The following is a 15,105-nucleotide window of genomic DNA, read 5'->3' on the forward strand; positions in this document are numbered from 1 at the left end:
TAGGACTAAAAGCAAGGGAAAGAGGCTACCTCTTAACATTCTTGATGGTGCATACTGTGCAGTGATTGGGTTAGTCATGAGAAAGATTTCCCAAAGTCTCGGGATTTCTGTTGGGTTTTGTTTCTTCCAAATTGTTTCAAACAAAATGAACTCTTAACAGCAAGCATTTTTTTCATGAAAATGCCACCACTTCTTTTTCTGCAAAAATGGCAAGCACACTCACTACATTTCAACAATTTCCTGTTGTTATAGAAGTTTCCTTGTAAGATGTAAAAGTTAAAACCACATACACCCACACTAAGTGGAACACTACTATATTAAATCATTTCAGAAAAACTGGTTAGTACAACTCTCTTATACCTCTTACCTATTATTCAAGAGACTACCCTCCTTGATCCAATGACTTACAGTCCTCAGAATGTTAGAGTACCACATAACCCAGCAATTCCACTCCTAGATATATACACCTAAGTGAAATGAAAATATATGTCCACATAAAAACATATAGATGAATGTTCATAGCAGCGCCATTCATAATAGTCAAAAAGTGGAAACAACCCAAATGTCCTTCATTTGATAAATGGACAAACAAAAGGGGTTTAGCCATCAGTGGCTATCATTCAACAACAACCAGAAATGGAGTGGAGTACTTGATACATGCTACGACACAGACAACTTTGAAAATATTAATGCTAAGTGAAAGAAGCCGATCACAAAAGTCCACATATTGTATGATTTCATGTATATGAAATGTCCAGAAGAGGCAAATCTGTAGAGACAGAAAGTAGATTAGTGGCTCCCTATGGCTGGATGCAGGTGGAATGGGAGTGACTGGAGGGTGAAAGAATGTTCTAAAATTAGACAGTGATGATGGCTGCACAACTCTGAACAGTCTAAAACCATTGCCTGTATGCTACTCTTTAAATGGGTGAACTGCATGGTATGTGAATTATATCTCAAAACAAAAAAAGTTCATTAGCTGGGAGATTACCAAGACACAAGTAACTCTAACCACTTTACCCTGAAGGCCGTGAATATTGAAGGAAAAGAGAAACTGTAAGGATGACGACCACTTCAGAAATTAGAAAAAAGCATATACAGGGGTACCTGGGTGGCTCAGTCAGTTGAGCGGCTGACTTCGGCTCAGGTCATGATCTCATGGTTCGTGAGTTCGAGCCCCACTTCGGGCTGCGCTGTTCTAACAGCGCAGAGCCTGGAGCCTGCTTTGGATTCTGTATCTCCCTCTCTCTCTGACCCTCCCCCGCTTGTGCTCTGTCTCCCCCTCAAAATAAATAAACATTAAAAAATTAAAAAAAAAAAAAAAAAGAAAAGAATCAGTCACGGGTGCCTGGGTAGCTCAGTCGGTTAAGCGTCCGGCTTCAACTCAGGTCATGATCTCACAGTTTGTGAGTTTGAGCCCCACGTTGGGCTCTGTGCTGACAGCGCAGAGCCTGGAGCCTGCTTTGGATTCTGTAACTGCCTCTCTCTGACCCTCCCCTGCTTGTGCTCTGTCTCTCCCTCAAATAAACATTAAAAAAAGTTTTAAGAAAAAAGCATATACAAGCAAAACAAGAGTACAAAAGGGGACCAAAATCGAGACAGAGTGCAATCACTGAACAGAAAATAACCTAGACAGACAGACATGCATCAAAATATTACCAACGACTCTCCTTGCATCGTGAGACTATGATTTTCCTTCCAAATTGTGCACAGGAAGTTTTACTTTTAAATTATTTAATAAAATCCCAATAACATTTATTTCAAAAGGAAAAACGAGGGACCAGGATTTCTTACACTAAGGAACTAGAGAGGTGCCATTAATAATATACCATTGAGTTTGATAAAGTTAGCCACTAATGAAAAGCACAAAATGGGAATTTCATAACATTAAAACACTGGCCCAATGTTCTTCATATGTAAAAGATGCTGACATTCTGATATCAGTAACTTTTCTAATATAAATTACTGGTATTCACTAAAAGGTATAAAATACCACTGTTTCAGGGTGGCACCTAACAAGTGTTTTGACTGGGCAAGGAATAAAATGTTTTTCTGTTTCATATTACAGTTCTTCAACACATCACAGACTGATCACATTATTTCTAACATTACATTAACATCGTTAATAAAAGACTTTTTACAAATCAATATAAACTGAATGAAAACACTACCATATTCTCAAAAAAGTCAACTATCATTCATAGCAATTTTTTCTTTTAATAGATACAAGCAAAATAAAAACAAATGTTTCCTTTCTACAATTTATTCTTCACACAGCAAAGGGAAGTTTACCCGTAGATGGCTCATGGAATGTATTCAAGGCTTCATAAACCCCTAAAATTGTAAGCTAATTTATGTGCGTTTTTCTTCAGAGAGGATCCCTAATTTGTATCACAGGGATCTGTAATTCAAAGAAAGTTAAGACACTACTGGTTTAGAGACAACTGAATAGCAGCCTGAAATGGTCTTCTGTTGCAAAGGAATTCTGGAGACATTCTTAAGTCTCAAGAAACTATACTGTGTAATTTTCATTTATGAAATACATTTATCAAGTATCTGAGCAATGAGGTGAAACCAAAGATAAATCATATAATGACATTATTCTAGAAAAAACTTAGTTGGGAAGTCAAAAAGCCCACAAAGTATTATAAGCAAAGGCAGAAATATTACATATCATAATACTATTTTATGTATATTTATTTATATTAGGCTTTGTTTTAAAAATATTTGAGATACCTTTATTACTTAATACCTTATAATATGAATGGAATCAAGTAATCTTGATTCAAGATATTTCAGACTGAATTTCATTAACACTGCTGTTACTCATACATTGTAGAATTCTGGGTGAATACTACAAATGTATAAAACATTTTTTTCTAACTTCTGAAAGACCATGACTGAGATTTGGGTCATGTATAAAAGTCTACTTTGTACAAATAACAACAGGGTTAATATCTGGAACATCTGTTTTGCTATTAAAGCATTACTCTGTGACCTTTTTTTCCCTAGATTTGCAAAAATCAAAATAAATAACAGATGGAGAATGACCCTGGAGCTCTCTCCATGTATTTTAACGTGTTTCATGTAGCATGTTCTTGCCACTAATAAAAACACAGGTGGAGAAATACGAATGCCAATACAAATATTTGATAACAGAAGCTCATGACGCCTTAAGAACAGCAATTAATATTTATAGAATTTTTAAATTTATTTATAGAACTTACAAAGCTAACTCCTGAACAAGGAGGTAGTTTTCAGGACAGTATAATGTATAAAATATTATGAAAGACATCTCTGAAAACTCAATTTAAAAACCACATTGCCTATAAAATCACCTATCATGGAAAGTCAAGAGTTGTGAGAGGCTGTAGAGATCATTCAGTCCACTGGTTTGCAAACTCTTTCAGCCATAGGACTGTTCATTCAAAAATCTCACCAGAAAGGCTCATATGTAAAACACAAGCAGAGCAGCTGTGATTCAGACCTGTTTCCACTCTCAGACCCGACTCCTCACCGTCACTGGACCTCTCTGCTCTAAAGGATGTTAAAGAATACCATTTGGAACCAGTGGCCCAAGCAAAAAAAAAAAAAAAACCCTTCTTACCATAGATTAGGCAACAGAGATCCAGATTCACTTTTCCTTAGTGCTAAGAGAACTCTCCATCTAGACTACCTTAGTGGTTTTGTTCCTCTTTGAAAGACCTTCACATTAAGTCAGTCACAAACTCCCAAAATCTTTTAGACCGAAGGGGTCTTCAAGCAAGCCAGGACTTCTCTCTCACTCTCCGTTGGGTCTCTCCTCTATTCCACGCTGCCTTTTTTTTTTTTTTTTTCAGAGATGTTCAAAGACACAAGAAAGAGATAAATACTCTATCAAGTGTTTTACAATATTTACAACATAATTTACAGTGAAATACTCCGACATCTCAAAACTCTGAAAAGTAGGTAAAAATACACCCATTTTACAATTGAAGAAAGTGAGCTCAGAAACATTCAAACATGTTCAAACTATTTAACTGGCAGGGAGCAGAGCTAGGATTTAAACCCATATCCATTTAACTCTACAGCCTGTGCTCTTTCCAATAAACCACTTTACATTTAAAAGCCGGACTATAAAAGAAGGGGGAAATCCATAGTCCAAGCAGAGAGAAACACCCATATAATCTCCAAAATCGAATCAAGGTAATAGGTATCTACTAACATGAGCACCCTAAGTTAGCAGCACTGAAATTGGGTTGTGAAGAATATGGCTGACAAGACTTTAAGAAAAAAGAGAAACAAAATAAGCATAAGACCAGCAAAGCAAAGCCAGATTTAAATTAATGAGGCATAGCTGCTGAATGCAAGGAAAGATTCATGAACACATATTGAGGAAATCAACAAGAAATGGAATTGTTGCACTTAAGCAAAAGCATGGAGTCCAAAAAAGAAAAAAAAAAATTACAGTCAGAAGGCTGCCAGAAAAGAGTAAGTTATCCTCTACTTAAAACAAAAATACTCACAGAAGAGTAATATGCCTTTCATATGCTTAACAAAACTCTACAAAACCATTAGTTCTTTTTTTTTAATTTTTTTAATGTTTTATTTATTTTTGAGACAGAGCATGAGCAGGGGAGGGGCAGAGAGAGAGGGAGACACAGCATCGGAAGAAAGCTCCAGGCTCTGAGCCATCAGCACAGAGCCCGACGCGGGGCTCAAACTCAGACTGTGAGATCATGACCTGAGCCAAAGTCGCACGCTCAACCAATTGAGCCACCCAGGCGCCCCAAACTATTAGTTCTTAATGCAAGAAGTCCAACACTAAAACAAAATCTGTTTTTCCTCTATAACATAATTACCCTTGATTACCTGGAATCTTGATGAAAAAAGAACTCAACGTAAGGGCTGAAGTCAAAAGTATCAAAGTTAAGTTGCTATAGAATTCCACATCAATGATAAACATCAGAAGCAACATTCTAGAAGTTTCAGGGGACACTGCTCCCTCAAGAGATTAAATGACACAAGTACAAAGGAACTTGAACTGGCTGGTGCTGGGATAGCTTCCTGTTGTGTTCTGCCACAGGCGCCTCTGGAAACACCAGATTATCAGAGAGGGCTGAGCCTGGAGGGTAAAGACAACACATCTTCTTGAGTGTTAATTTGACTCTATTTTGGAAATACCACTTTACCTGCAGCACAAGCACGTAGGGTAGACTACAAAATTCTCATGGAACCTACAATCCAGCACGGGGAATCAACAGTGAAATAAGTAAACGGTGATATTGCAATAAAGGTCAGGAAATCTTTGGTTTTGGCCTTTTGTTTGTGTGCTTACTAGGGGATGAGCAAGTGGAGACAGGAACTGGAGACAGCACATATATGACACTCCAGGTCTCTCGGGCAGGTGGGTTCAAGGAACTGAAATAAGATTCAGATTATTTATTATGATAATATACTAACTACGGAGTATTAAAAAAGGACCATATATTCTCTTTATAATATTGGAGGAGGAGGATGCGAGGCTTTCAGTTAGCATGAATCCACTGCATTTGCTATCCAGTTTACCACTTTCCTTCATGCTCTTTCATTTGGCCTTTGTGACAACCTGTGAGAAAGAAAAGGTAGGAATTTTACAGATGAAAAAATGGGTTTATGCCCAAAGTCATAAAGCCAGAAAACGGGAGCTCTGGCAGGATCTCTGAACCTACAGGACGTCCTCTGGTTATTACACATACATCCATATGTCTACTACCTCCACGATGTCCAGAAGAAAGACCCTAAGAGACTGTGCCAGGGGCAGGGCCGGAGGTCAAACGTTCACTGCGCTGTCACTCCACCACAGAACTCCCCTTAGCCAATAAATGAATTTAGAAAGAGTAACTTCAATGTACCTATGTAGCTCTACAGCAAGCAACAAGTCAAGAATAACATGCAGTTAACTCCCTCATTCAAAAATGAAAAATGTTTTCACATAAATTTTTAGAAAGACCATGAAGCTGTTTTTACTTCCTGTACCACTGTACTCATTCTCCTCCTAGAAGCAATGAATAAAACAAGAGCGGCAGAGCAACTCACAAGACCTGGGATTCCCGTGCAAGCTCTACCAGCAATCACACTAATGTCATCCTGCAGAGGTGACACCAAGCCCTGTCCAATGCTCTCCTCTGCCCTTTCACCCCACCCCTCGTCTGCTTTACCAAAGATAAGAGAAGACTGCGTCTGGATCATGGTTCAGGGGGCAGTACATGTGCTTAACAGTATCTTAGAAATTTGGGGGGCTGTTTTTTGTGGGGTTTTGTGGTTTTGTCTTATGGCATAATCATATTTCATATTTTAAATTATTTTCCTTTTATTTTTCCTTTATATTACAGTTAGGAAATTGTATTAATCTCTTTCAATGATGTGAGTAAAACAATTTTTTGTTAACTATTCATTTTATTTCAAGACACTAAAGAGAGTATTACAAAATACTTACTATGAAAAAGGGGCTTTGGGTTAGATAGAATCAAGAATTGACTAGAAGATCTCAAAGGCTCTTTCCAGTTCTATAATTTACTGATCCTACTAATATTTTGAACACTAATAATGAGACAAAGAACAGTGATAAAGACAGTGTACATGAGGATTTGTGAGCAAGAACAAAAACTTCTAAATCTGCTTCTGCACTTGATTAAACAATTAAATTTGTAGAAAAGCAATTATATCCTACTGCCTAGGATGTTGTATACCAGAATACTGTGTACTTCACTTTTAAGAAAAAGATTAAAATGTCCCCCCAAATCACTATTACATTAGGGCTTAGAAATACAAGTTCAGAAGGAAGCCCTGGGGTTAGCAAAGACTCAGGCCATACATCTCAATCATCAACTTAAAAAAATCACATTTTATGAAATGGGCATAATGTGAAATGAACCCTAAAATATTATGATAAAGTTAAACAGATATGGGTACTCCTCCCTCCAAGCCAAAACAGAGAAACTGATGACACATTTCTAAAAAACTTATCAGAGGATTCTTTGACAATCAACCTTCCCACTCCAAAAGCTCTAGATATCAAGAGAACATGATATTTCTTTACTAAGCTATTCTAAAAGTTACTGTAAACTATATTACTTACAAAATATATTCTTAAAAAAAACTGATAGGAAACCTACTATGGGCCAGGCCGCGTGCACGTGCGCGTGCACACACACGCACACGCGAGCACATGTGCGCACACGTGTATTTATATTTATGGATTTATGTTTATGTAATATCACATTTGATTATTGTAACAACTCTTCAAGGTAGATATTATTGTTCACTTTTTCTCTGAGGAACATGAGGTTAAAAGACATTAATTAATAGAAATTTCCAGTAATCAGGAAGATATGGAACAAAAGCCCTTCAAGACTATAAAGAAATAGCACAAGGGAGTTTTTTGGAGATGGAGGTTACACAAATCTATGCATACATTAACACCCATATAAGTACACCAAAAGAAAAAAAGTCTACTTAAAAAAAAAGCTTAACTGCATTTCCTTAACTGCATGATACAGAAAATGGCTGACATAGAATATTTCTCCTGAACTGCATTTCCTTTTTTTTTTTTAAGTTTTTATTCAATTCCAGTTAACATACAGTGTAATATTAGCTTCAGGTGTACAATATAGTGATTCAACATTTGCATACAACACCTAGTGCTCATCACAGCAAGTGCACTCCTTAATCCCCACCACCTATTTTACCCACCCCCCTACCCACCTCCCCCCTGGTAACCATCAGTTCGTTCTCTATAGTTACGACTCCATTTCTTGGTTTGCCTCTCTCTTTTTTCCTTTGTTCATTTGTTTTGTTTCTTAAATTACCATACAATTTCATTCATATGTGGAATTTAAGATGCATTTCCTTTGAATGCCACAGCCACAGTATGCTTTAGGTTCATAAAATAACATTGTAGAAACACCTTAGTCCTTTGATAGTTCAGGTTTTTTATGGAGATTCTAATTAAAGAACTTCTCTTGATATATCAACATTTTAAAAATTTAGGTTATTACAACAAATATTAAGTCAGATTTTACAAAAGTAAATGCCTTCCAAATTTCTTTGAGTTCTGCTGCATGAAAGTCTATGTTTAAGCTAAGTATATACATAATTAGAAGTTGCTAGTCACAACCATTTCAAAATCAGGAAGAAGGGAGAGAAAATTTACTGAGTATATATGTCCAATATGTCCAAACATTACCGCATTTTCTTTAAAGCGTCTTATCTCACTGAACAATTTCCTCACCCCTGGGAGACAGAGATCTTCCCAATTTTACAAAGAAAGAACATGGAGTTTAGCAGGTTAAACAATGCAGCCCATAGTTGCCAAGATAAGCCAGAACTTTAAGAGCAAATTTTAGTGCAACTATAAATAAGGGTACAAATTCATTGCATGTGGAAATTTATAAATGAAATTAACTGTCAGTGCAAAATACTGATTTGTCATCTATAGAAACAGACAACTATCAAGTATTTGCTAAGTGATACAAAATTCTTCCAACCAGGAAGTCTGAGATGATGCTAACAAGCCAATTTCATATGCTGGATTTGCCTAGTAACCAAGAAAGCAAGCTCTTCATTAGTTTTTTGTACCACAACTAAAAACATCTATCTTGTTAAATCAAGAACATAACTTATTAGAGTTGTCTATCACATAAGCAGTAACTCAAGGATAAAGTATCACAGAGCCAAAGCTTTTTGTTTCCCCTCAACTCTGAACTTCTTAAGAAATCCAAATTCTTGGGGCACCTGGGTGGCTCAGTTGGTTAAGGCATCCAACTCTTGATTTCAGCTCAGGTCATGATCTCAGGTTCATGGGATCAACCCCTGTTTTGGGCTGTGTGCTGATTGCAAGGAGCCTGCTTAGGATTCTCATTCTCTCTCTCTCTCTGTTACTTTAATGAACTGCATTTCTTTTTTTCATGTGTGTCTCATTTCTACAGGACAGACACGTGACATCTATTCTTGTATCATCCACAGCATCTCATACCTAGCTGGTAACCAGAAAATATATATTTTTTAAATTTTAGGTTACAAACTAATTTAGGATGATTCTTAAATATACTTATGTGATATACATGACATAAATATCTAATGTAGGTTTAACCTAGACAGAGTATTACAGTTTCCTCTTGAGAATAAAAACTTTTAAATGTGTTATCTTTCTTAAGGCTAACATCTAAATGATAGCTTCTAAGCAAGCAAAGAAACCCAAATTCCTGTACTGCCTTTTGATACAACACATTTAAATTATTAAAAGGTTTTTTTTTTTCATTTGGCCATATACACTTCCCCCTGAAAGTCCAAGCAGATCTTTTATAATATACAAAATTTATGGAGCACTACCACAAATGCAATTAACAGGCTAAAATTAAGGCATAAACAACCACCCCTGCAAGTGGGAAATGTAAACAAAAATTATTCGCTCTTAGGCAGTTAAAAATAAATCCACAAAATGTAAATGCAAGCCAACACTAAGGCCACCGCTAAGCTTAAAAAACAAAAATCCAGTGCACGCATTACCACACTGAATCATAAGATTCAAAAATATAGCAAATCATAAGGTCATACAGTTTAAAGAGGCAATACAGGTTTCTCTCCCGTATCTGCAAGTGGTACTTTCCTACGAAACCTTTCATAAGCCGAATGGCATAAAGCGAAGAAGCAATTACCATTACTTCATTATGAAAAAACCTGAGCATTCCCAGGGCCAAAACATAACCTCCCTTAGGCTTTCTGATACCTCAGGACACATCTTGCTAACAGATGCACAAAATAAACCGAGAAAAAGCACAGATGCTCACACAGTTCAAAGCTACGGCGGCTTGATACCAAGATGCTGTGTGTGTGGCTCCCAGGATAGGAGCTTGGTGGCGCCACTCTCGCTGCTTGGGCGTGCATGCTGCCTCTTTAAGGGCTTGCTGCCAGACAAATGCTGAATGCTAATTTTGCTTCTGACTTCTTTTGATGAGCAAAAACAGGAACTAATATAAGTCTTTCATAAAAGGGATACAACATGAACTTTCGAAAAGCAGGGGATACCTGTATACCACAGTCTCTGAAGTCAAACTGTACAGACTCACAGTAACTCATTATTCACTGTACTGCGTGGCCTTAAGCGAGTAGCTCACTGCGTCCGGATCAGTAACAACAGTCACTGTGCCTGGCAGTATCTACCTGCCTGGCAGCGTTAGTATCAGTACTGAGTTAACATAGACAAAGCGCTTAGAAGAGTACCTGGTATATTTAAGTGTTCAATAGATACACTACTTTGTTACCCATGGTACAAATACACCTATTCTTTCAGTTAGTTTACTTTATCAAACGTGTTCAAGTTATTATAACAAATATATATTATTCATCCATGGCTAAGTGGGAGACAATATACTGACCACTTCAGTTTACTAGATATGAACCAAATTAGTTTCCTATCCACAGTAACTACAACTTCTTTCTCTCACTGAAGACTCTCTACAATAATACTGTCCAACAGAAAAATAATGTGAGCCACGTATGTAGTTTGAAATCCTCTAGTAGACACACTTAAAAAGCAAAAAAAATTGGGGCACCTGGGTGGCTCAGTCAGTTAAGCATCCGACTCTGGATTTCAGCTCAGGTCATGATCTCATAGTCCTGGGATGCAGCCCCACATTGGGCTCCGCGATGGTCATGGAGCCTGCTTAAGATCCTCTCTCTCTCTCTCTCTCTCTCTCTCTCTCTCTCTCTCTCTCTCTCTCTCTCTCTCTCTCTCTCTCCCCCTCCCTCTCATGCTCTCTCTCAAAAAAGGCAAAATAGACAAAATTAATTTTAATAGATTTAACCCAATATACATAAATTATCATTTGTGTGATCTAAAATAAATTAATAAGATACTTTACATTCATTTTTTTCATACTAAGTTTTGAAATCTGCTATGTATATTAAACCCTCCAGCACATCTCAATTCACACTCCGACACGTTACAAGTGCTCAATGTCATGTGTTGAGTGCACAGTGCAGCTTGGCATACTTCAGCCCACAGGAATGTATGAAACACACTGATGACTACAAGGTAAGATCAAATCTATAATGAAATTTTCATGCTGTATTAAAATAAATCTGTTGAAAGGAATTAGGTATTATAACTTGTGAAGTCACAATCTTAAGACTTGTCCAACAGGAAGCACTTCAAAGACCTTGTTTCTTGAAACTCTTTATTTTACAGATGAAGAAACCCAGAGAAGTGAAGCAACTTGGTGTCATCAGTAGGGGCTCCCTGGAAAATCTCCTTTTTGAGCCCCAGGCCTCCGACAATGAAACTTTACACCTCTTCTCCATCAGGCTTGCCTCTTAATTAACCAAAGCATGTAGTCAGACAGGCTGTGGGTTTGAATCCCAGCTCTGCCACTTAATAATTGTGAAACTTCCAACCTGTTACTTCCGCAATTATAAAAATAGAGGTAACAGCAGTACCCACAGGTCAAAGGGATGTTGTTCAAAATCAGGTGAGCTACCACATGTAAAGCACTTGCAGCAGCGAGGTACACAGCACATACTTAGTAAATACTGGCTGTTACTGTTGTTATTAAAAGCTGATGGATGGTAGCCAGATTAAGATGCATCTGTATGAATTTAGTTAGATACAAATGCTTCATCTGAAAAGTAAGAGTGTGCCAGCTTTTTGCAATGTTTTAAAAGGAACAGTGGGCTTCCTGTACACAAGCAGCCAGAGCCTCAACTGGCTGTCTCCAGACCAGGCTGACACTACAGGGCACTCCTTGACCCCTGTCTTACAAAGCCCTGCAGGGCAGAATCGCCCTTTCTTCGTAGATCAGAGGACACAGAGCTGGCTCCTTCCCTGCTGCATGCCGCCTGTGTGGTAAGAAGCTGTGAAGGGCCGCTGCTTCTTGGGGCAGACACCCTTCCCTTCCCTCCTCACGGGGGCAGGGGAGTGAGAGACGCAACATTTCGTGTGTTTTCCGTCATTTTACTTACACTTGTGGGTCGTAATCTCTGCATAAAATCCATCCACCGGGGGAAGGGGGGCAGAAGGTCCTGCTCATCAAAGCTACCATTTACCAAAGCTACCTCTGAAATAATACTAAATTTGTCTATGGTCAGACTAAGCCACATGCCAAGGTCACAAAGTGAGTTAGTGGCAGCACCAGGTCTAGAACTGCAATGCAGGTCAAGTGCTCTCAACTTGACAAGGAAGGGATTTGAAAGCTTGTCAGTACAAGGGAAAACTGCTCCTAAGGCAGAGTACAGACTGAGAAAAATGATTGGAAATTTAATAAAATACAATTTTTGAGTCAATAATTTCAAACATAATCCATAACAGAATCTGAAGAATCTCCATAGGGTCAACAAGAAGCTGTTTTATGAGCATTATTTGTCAATTCCTCATAGAATAACAGTCACGGTACCCGAGAGAGACATCAAGGACAGAATTAAGGATTGGTAAGTATAGATACAAGCTTTGCACTGACTATAGTTCTAGAACTCTAAACTTTCTAGCTCTAAGATCCTAAGTATTTAGGAGGAGGGATCTGAGTCCATGCTGCCTAGGCGGGTGGGATCCAGGTGAAATTGTGATACAAAGAAACAATAAACTAAAGATTATTTCTAGAGGAAAAAATAAAATAAAAGATAGTCTCTACGAGCCAGGATCTGAAGAAGCCAAGATCCAGGGAGACAGCCTAAGACAGGCTGTTCTGAATATAAACCATTTAAAGCAAACAGAAAGCAGGCATGATTCTAAAGGCAAAGCTCTCAGGCAACTGCCCTGCAAAGTCAGCATGGTCTCAATCCCAAATCGGTCATTACTGAGCACGAAGCCAACACTACCTTTTCCTCAAGTTATAAACGGAAAATAATCAACTGTTACTTTAGCAGCAAACCATTAAGAGTTCATATACATGGCAGATTTTAGGGTTGGAGTTTTTAAAAATTATGGCCAAAGTACTCTGATACGAATTTACTAACATTCATTATGATTACTGTGCTTTGCATAGTATCTGGGTCTGACTAGAACATGATCCGTGTGATATACTGTAGTAACTACAACTCTACAACCAAACATTGCTAAAGAGAGCAGTGAGGAGAAGGGTTTTCTCCCAGGTTGATGCTGAAGACCTCGAAAGCTCTGATGTTTTCTTTCTGACCATTTTACTGAGATGTAGTTCACATACCCTAGAAGTCACGCACAGAAAGCGTGCGTCTCGGTGGGTTTCAGTGTGCTCACAGAGCATGCCATATCGCCATGGTCAGTGCTAGAACATTTTCATCACACTCACCCCGGGCTGAAGAGCACTTGTGGTCTCTTCTACTTACTCACTCTGTTTCCAGTTAGCCACATGTTTCTACTCACCTGGTTCAGGTCTTAGCCCAAAGGTCACTTTCCCAGAAAGGCCTTCCAGGACACCCACGTTAACACCCTAACACCAAGCCCACAGAGCAGCACACACTCAGAGCAAGCATCCTCTCACCTGCTGCCCCTACCCTCAACCCCCCCAACTTTATTTTTCTCCAGATACTGATCACATTTAGCATTCCAAACGTTTACTTGTTTATTGTCTGTAAACTCCAAGGAGGTGACAATTTTGTCTTACTGCTATACCCCCAGGGCCTAGAACATGACCCTGTTGTAAAAGTTTAGTGACTGTAGAGGGAAAGGGGGAGGGAGAGGAAAGCAAAGGAAGCAGCTTCACCACTACAAATTTCATGAGCTTGTAAGGTCTTTGTTCTAATTTATTCTTACAGGTTCTCTGTACATTTTTCTCCTTTAAAATTAAAGTCTAACCAGAGAAAGTGAAAATAAATGAAGTTAACTAAACTTAACACCACTGCAGATGTCAATATCTATGCTACATCTAAAGATTTGTTCCCTGAGGCACCTGGGTGGCTCAGTCAGTTAAGTGTCCAACCTCAGCTCAGGTCATCATCTCGCGGTTTGAGTTCAAACCCCACGTCGGGCTCTGTGCTGACAGCTCAGAGCCTGGAGCCCGCTTCAGATTCTGTGTCTCCCTCTCTCTCTGACTCTCCCTCCCTCTCTCAAAAATAAATAAACATTTAAAAAAGTAATAGTAAAGATTTGTTCCCAAGTTTTCATTCCTCAAGGTCTTTACTGAATGCCTAAACAGTGTACCACGGAGAACACAAAAGAAATATAAGATAGTCATGGTCTTCCAAAAGCCTATAGTCCGTGTGAGCTAGCCGTGCACAAATTAAATATATGCTGCCTTTGTTTTTCTGCTTTTGTTTTTCATTTTTTTAAAAAGTATGTGAACAGCAAATACATAATAAACACCACAGAATTTGGGGAGAAAAAACAATATCTGTATGAACTGAAATAGTCAGAAACTGCTTCCTAGAGAAAGTAGTGTTCTTAGAGTCAGGGAAACTGAGGTAACCATCGAACCAAACGTCCAATGGCTTCACACACTAGTTTAGTTCTTGCATGTGTAGTCGTAGCAAAGTGGGGAGGAAGGTTCTGGTTGGTGGACAACTCTCTCCCACACAGTCACTCAGCGATCCAGGTGGCTTCCGTGTGGCTCCGCATTCCCCTAGTTCCACATTATGGTACACATCCAGCCAGTAGAAGAGGAAACTGCACCGAGAACTGCCACACATCATTTCTACTCACGTTCTAGAGGCTACAACTCAGTCACACGGGAGACAAGAGCCAGCTCCAGGCTCAGGAAGAGAAGAACAAATTCTGGTGGAGAGCCAGGAGTCTCTGCCACAAGGAGGATTTGAAATGAACCAGGAAGGGTAAGTGGCATGAAACTGGAAACAAAGGAACCACATGAACAAAAACAAGCAAGTGAAAATAAGGCAACAGTAGACCAGAAGAGTAAGAGGACAAAGCTGGCTATATTCTGAAGAACAGTGACAGAGACGGCGTTGGTCAGATCAATGGTTCCCAAATGTAAACTGAAGACACATCCCAACACATGTCAAAGTTTCTACTGGTCTACAATGAAGTGAGATAAATAAGTACAAGTCGATAACCTATTAACAATGCTAAATTAATTACAACATGTTTATAATTCAGTTTTCTGTGACTTACATAAAATGTGGTATCAGAATTTTGTGGCTTAATTTTTATATTAAAAAATG

General features: G+C 38.5%; 1 protein-coding gene across 5 annotated transcripts in view; it reads right to left on the reverse strand.

Annotated features, from left to right (window-relative positions):
- The window catches only part of LCLAT1 (lysocardiolipin acyltransferase 1), a 181,202-nt gene that overhangs the window by 128,488 nt on the left and 37,609 nt on the right, over positions 1-15,105 (reverse strand). The window contains exon 1 of one of the 5 annotated variants that reach the window (XM_042982229.1): positions 4,852-4,873. The exons of the other annotated variants lie outside the window; for them this stretch is intronic. The gene's annotated coding sequence lies outside the window, so the exon portion shown is untranslated. Of the gene's footprint in view, positions 1-4,851; positions 4,874-15,105 lie in introns of those variants that run through there. 5 annotated transcript variants of the gene reach the window in all.

This window comes from Panthera tigris, chromosome A3, assembly GCF_018350195.1.
Source record: "Panthera tigris isolate Pti1 chromosome A3, P.tigris_Pti1_mat1.1, whole genome shotgun sequence".
In the NCBI taxonomy this organism is placed as follows: Eukaryota; Metazoa; Chordata; class Mammalia; order Carnivora; family Felidae; genus Panthera; species Panthera tigris.